This window comes from Haemaphysalis longicornis, unplaced genomic scaffold, assembly GCF_048455015.1.
Source record: "Haemaphysalis longicornis isolate Haplotype H1 unplaced genomic scaffold, Haemaphysalis longicornis Haplotype H1 scaffold_11, whole genome shotgun sequence".
In the NCBI taxonomy this organism is placed as follows: Eukaryota; Metazoa; Arthropoda; class Arachnida; order Ixodida; family Ixodidae; genus Haemaphysalis; species Haemaphysalis longicornis.
The window spans coordinates 20,211,064-20,216,633 of record NW_027526214.1 but is presented as its reverse complement, the minus strand read 5'-3'; the positions used below and the strand labels follow the sequence as shown (position 1 = coordinate 20,216,633).

At 49.9% G+C, this 5,570-nt stretch overlaps 3 non-coding genes across 3 annotated transcripts; all 3 read left to right on the top strand.

Moving 5' to 3' along the window:
* Positions 1-790: 790 nt before the first annotated feature.
* On the top strand, positions 791-865 carry Trnaa-ggc (transfer RNA alanine (anticodon GGC)). The gene has a single exon. It is a non-coding gene; the product is annotated as a tRNA-Ala (tRNA).
* A 1,760-nt stretch (positions 866-2,625) lies between these two features.
* Positions 2,626-2,698, top strand: Trnat-agu (transfer RNA threonine (anticodon AGU)). Its single transcript has one exon. It is a non-coding gene; the product is annotated as a tRNA-Thr (tRNA).
* Positions 2,699-4,345: 1,647 nt separating this feature from the next.
* Trnaa-ggc (transfer RNA alanine (anticodon GGC)) lies at positions 4,346-4,422 on the top strand. The gene has a single exon. It is a non-coding gene; the product is annotated as a tRNA-Ala (tRNA).
* Positions 4,423-5,570: the final 1,148 nt, after the last annotated feature.

The following is a 5,570-nucleotide window of genomic DNA, read 5'->3' as shown; positions in this document are numbered from 1 at the left end:
ACCACAACCTCCCCTTTGCTTTCCGAGGTTTTCTCGACTGCGAACCCTTATTTTCTGAATTATTTCACGGAGCCCCTCATTTCCCATTTTGTGATTCGCTGCTGCTTAGCGAGGGCCTCTGTTCTGCCAGTCTTGGTGCCAAAGGGAGCTTAAGAGGGTTCAACGCTGGTCGACCACTCTCGACATGTCGTAGACACTCGTGAAACGGCCCGGGTGTTAAAAAGAAGGTCCCCTTCACCCCGAGTAGTCCGAGTGGCGCTGGCTACCACCCCCAAGTGCAGGAAACAAAAATAATTAACATAAATACCCGAGAAAGTGCCGGGGACACAGCCCCGCCGGTAGCGTAGTGGTTATCACACCAGACCGGTATTCTGGAGGTCGTGGGTTCGGATCCCACCCGGCGGGCATTTTTCCACCACTTTTGTTTCGACTCAAAAAAATTTTTATCTCTTTCTTTGACCCACCACAACCTCCCCTTTGCTTTCCGAGGTTTTCTCGACTGCCAACCCTTTTTTTCTGAATTATTTCATGGAGCCCCTCATTTCTTATTTTGTGATTCGATACATGCTTAGCGAGGGCCTTTGTTCTCGCAGTCTTGGCGCCAAAGGGAGCTTAATAGTGTTTAACGCTGGTCGACCACTCTCGACATGTAGACACTCGAGTCACGGCGCAGGGGGTAAAAGGAAGGTCCCCTTCACCCCGAGTACTCCATGTGGCGCTGGCTACAACCCCCAAGTGCAGGAAACAAAAATACCTAACAGGAATACCCCAGAAAGTGCTGGTGAAACAGCCCGCCTGTAGCGTAGTGGTTATCGCACCAGACCGGCATTCTGGAGGTCGTGGGGTCGACTCCCACACGGCGGGAATTTTTTCACCACTTTCTTTTCGACTCAAAAAATTCTTTATCTGTTTCTAAGACCCACCACAACCTCCCATTTGCTTTCCGAGGTTTTCTGGACTGCCAACCATTATTTTCTGTCTTATTTCAAGGAGCCCCTGATTTCACATTTTCTGATTCGCTGCATGCCTAACGAAGGCCTCTGTTCTAGCAGTCTTGGTGCCAAAGGGAGCTTAAGAGGGTTCAATGCTGGTCCACCACTCTCGACATGTCGTAGACGCTCGAGTTACGGCCCGAGTGTTAAAAAGAAGGTCCCCTTCACCCCGAGTAGTCCAAGTTGCACTGGCTACCACCCCCAAGTGCAGGAAACAAAAATACCTTAACATACCATATAAAGTGCTGGGGAAACAGCCTCGCCGGTAGCGTAGTGGTTATCGCACCAGACCGGTATTCTGGAGGTCGTGGGTTCGGATCCCACCAAGCTTGCATTTTTTCACCACTTTCTTTTTGACTCAAAAATTCTTTACCTCTTCTATGACCCACCACAACCTCCAATCTGCTTTCCGAGGTTTTCTCGACTGCCAACACTTATTTTTTGTCTTATTTCAAGGAGCCCCTCATTTCGCATTTTCTGATTCGCTGCATGCCTAACGAAGGCCTCTGTTCTAGTAGTCTTGGTGCCAAAGGGAGCTTAAGAGGGTTCAACGCTGGTCGACCACTCTCGACATGTCGTAGACGCTCGAGTCACGGCGCGAGTGTTAAAAAGAAGGTCCCCTTCACCCCGAGTAGTCCGAGTGGCACTGACTACCACCCCCAAGTGCAGGAAACAAAAATACCTTAACATACCATATAAAGTGCTGGGGAAACAGCCCCGCCGGTAGCGTAGTGGTTATCGCACCAGACCGGTATTCTGGAGGTCGTGGGTTCGGATCCAACCAAGCCGGCATTTTTTCACCACTTTCTTTTCGACTCAAAAATTCTTTCTCTCTTCTATGACCCACCACAACCTCCAATCTGCTTTCCGAGGTTTTCTCGACTGCGAACCCTTATTTTCTGAATTATTTCACGGAGCCCCTCATTTCCCATTTGTGATTCGCTACATGCTTAGCGAGGGCCTCTGTTCTCATAGTCTTGGCGCCAAAGAGAGCTTAAGAGGGTTCAACGCTGGTCGACCACTCTAGACATGTCGTACACACTCCAGGCACGGCCCGAGTGTTAAAATGAAGGTCCCCTTCGCCCCGAGTAGTCCGAGTGGCGCTGGCTACCACCCCAAGTGCAGGAAACCAAAATGCATTAACATAAATACCCGAGAAAGTGCTGGGAAAACAGCCCCGCCGGTAGCGTAGTGGTTATCCACCAGACCGGTATTCTGGAGGTCGTTGGTTCGGATCCCACCCAGCCGGCATTTTTTCACCAGGTTCTTTTCGACTCAAAAATTTCATCTCTTTCTCTGACCCACCACAATCTCCCTATTGCTTTCCGAGGTTTTTGGACAGCCAACCCCTATTTTCTGAAATATTTCACGGAGCCCCTTATTTCCCATTTTGTGATTCGCTACATGCTTAGCGAGGGCCTCTGTTCTGGCCGTCTTGGCGCCAAAGGGAGCCTAAGAGGGTTCAACGCTGGTCGACCACTCTCGACATGTCGTAGACACTCGAGTCACGGCCCGGGGGTTAAAAAGAAGGTTCTTCAGCCCGAGTAGTCCAAGTGGCGCTTGCTACCGCCCCCAAGTGTAGGAAACAAAAATACCTAACAGAAATACCACAGAAAGTGCTGGGGAAACAGCACCGCCGGTAGCGTAGTGGTTATTGCACCAGACCAGTATTCTGGAGGTCGTGGGTTCGGATCCCACCCGGCGGGCATTTTCTCACCACTTTCTTTCCGACTCAAAAATTCTTCATCTCTTTCTCTGACCCACCAGAACCTCCCATTTGCTTTCCGAGGTTTTCTGGACTGCCAACCATTAATTTCTGTCTTGTGTCATGGAGTCCCTCATTTCCCAATTTCTGATTCGCTACATGCTTAGCGAAGGCCTCTGTTCTGGCAGTCTTGGTGCCAAAGAGAGCTTAAGAGGGTTCAACGCTGGTCGACCACTCTCGACATGTCGTAGACGCTCGTGGCATTGCCCGAGTGTTAAAAAGAAAGTCCCCTTCGCACCGAGTAGTCCGAGTGGCGCTGGCTACCACCCCAAAACAGGAAACAAAAATGCATTAACATAAATACCCGAGAAAGTGCTGGGGAAACAGCCCCGCCGGTAGCGTAATGGTTATCACACCAGACCGGTATTCTGGAGGTCGTGGGTTCGGATACCACCCGGCGGGCACTTTTCCACCACTTTTTTTTCGACTCAAAAAATTTTTTATCTCTTTCTATGACCAACCACAACCTCCAATCTGCTTTCCAAGGTTTTCTCGACTGCGAACCCTTATTTTCTGAATTATTTCACGGAGCCCCTCATTTCCCATTTTGTGATTCGCTACATGCTTAGTGAGGGCCTCTGTTCTCGTAGTCTTGGCGCCAAAGGGAGCTTACGAGGGTTCAACGCTGGTCGACCTAACAGAAATACCACAGAAAGTGCTGGGGAAACAGCACCGCCAGTAGCGTAGTGGTTATCGCCCCAGACCGGTATTCTGGAGGTAGTGGGTTCGGATCCCACCCGGCGGGCATTTTTTCGACCACTTTCTTGTCCACTCAAAAAATTCTTCATCTCTTTCTTTGACCCACCACAACCTCCCATTTGCTTTCCGAGGTTTTCTGGACTGCCAACCCTTATTTTCTGTCTTATTTCAAGGAGCCCCTCATTTCACATTTTCTGATTCGCTGCATGCCTAACGAAGGCCTCTGTTCTAGCAGTCTTGGTGCCAAAGGGAGCTTAAGAGGGTTCAACGCTGGTCGACCACTCTCGACATGTCGTAGACGCTCGAGTCACGGCCCGAGTGTTAAAAAGAAGGTCCCCTTCACCCCGAGTATTCCGAGTTGCACTAGCTACCACCCCCAAGTGCAGGAAACAAAAATACCTTAACATACCTTATAAAGTGCTGGGGAAACAGCCCCGCCGGTAGCGTAGTGGTTATCGCACCAGACCGGTATTCTGGAGGTCGTGGGTTCGGATCCCACCAAGCCTGCATTTTTTCACCACTTTGTTTTTGACTCAAAAATTCTTTACCTCTTCTATGACCCACCACAACCTCCAATCTGCTTTCCGAGGTTTTCTCGACTGCCAACCCTTATTTTTTGTCTTATTTCAAGGAGCACCTCGTTTCGCATTTTCTGATTCGCTGCGTGCTTAACGAAGGCCTCTGTTCTAGCAGTCTTGGCGCCAAAGGGAGCTTAATAGTGTTTAACGCTGGTCGACCACTCTCGACATGTAGACATTCGAGTCACGGCGCGGGGGGTAAAAGGAAGGTCCCCTTCACCCCGAGTACTCCATGTGGCGCTGGCTACAACGCCCAAGTGCAGGAAACAAAAATACCTAACAGGAATACCCCAGAAAGTGCTGGTGAAACATCCCGCCTGTAGCGTAGTGGTTATCGCACCAGACCGGCATTCTGGAGGTCGTGGGGTCGACTCCCACACGGCGGGAATTTTTTCACCACTTTCTTTTCGACTCAAAAAATTCTTTATCTGTTTCTAAGACACACCACAACCTCCCATTTGCTTTCCGAGGTTTTCTAGACTGCCAACCCTTATTTTCTGTCTTATTTCAAGGAGCCCCTCATTTCACATTTTCTGATTCGCTGCATGCCTAACGAAGGCCTCTGTTCTAGCAGTCTTGGTGCCAAAGGGAGCTTAAGAGGGTTCAACGCTGGTCGACCACTCTCGACATGTCGTAGACGCTCGAGTCACGGCCCGAGTGTTAAAAAGTAAGTCCCCTTCGCCCCAAGTAGTCCGAGTGGCGCTGGCTACCACCCCAAAACAGGAAACAAAAATGCATTAACATAAATACCCGAGAAAGTGCTGGGGAAACAGCCCCGCCGGTAGCCTAGTGGTTTTCGCACCAAACCGGTATTCTGGAGGTCGTGGGTTCGGATCCCACCCAGCTGGCATTTTTTGACCGGTTTCTTTTCGACTCAAAAAAATTCATCTCTTTCTCTGACCCACCACAACCTCCCATTTGCTTTCCGAGGTTTTCTGGACAGCCAACCCTTATTTTCTGTCTTATTTAACGGAGCCCCTCATTTCCCATTTTCTGATTCGCTACATGCTTAGCGAGGGCCTCTGTTCTGGCAGTCTTGGTGCCAAAGGGAGCTTAAGAGGGTTCAATGCTAGTCGACCACTCTCGACCTGTTGTAGACACTCGAGTCACTACCCGGGGGTTAAAAAAAAGTCCCCTTCACCCCGAGTAGTCCGAGTGGCCCTGGCTACCACCCCCAAGTGAACGAAACAAAAATACCTTAACATGAATACCCGAGAAAGTGCTGGGCAAACAGCCCCACCGGGAGCGTAGTGTTTATTGCACCAGATCGGTATTCTGGATGTCGTGGGTTCGGATCCCACCCGGCCGGCATTTTTTTCACCGCTTTCTTTTCGACTAAAAAAATTCTTCATCTCTTTCTCAGACCCACCACAACCTCCCCTTTTCTTTCCGAGGTATTCTGGACGGCCAACCCTTATTTTTTGTCTTATTTCAAGGAGCACCTCGTTTCGCATTTTTGTGATTCGCTGCGTGCTTAACGAAGGCCTCTGTTCTAGCAGTCTTGGTGCCAAAGGGAGCTTAAGAGGGTTCAACGCT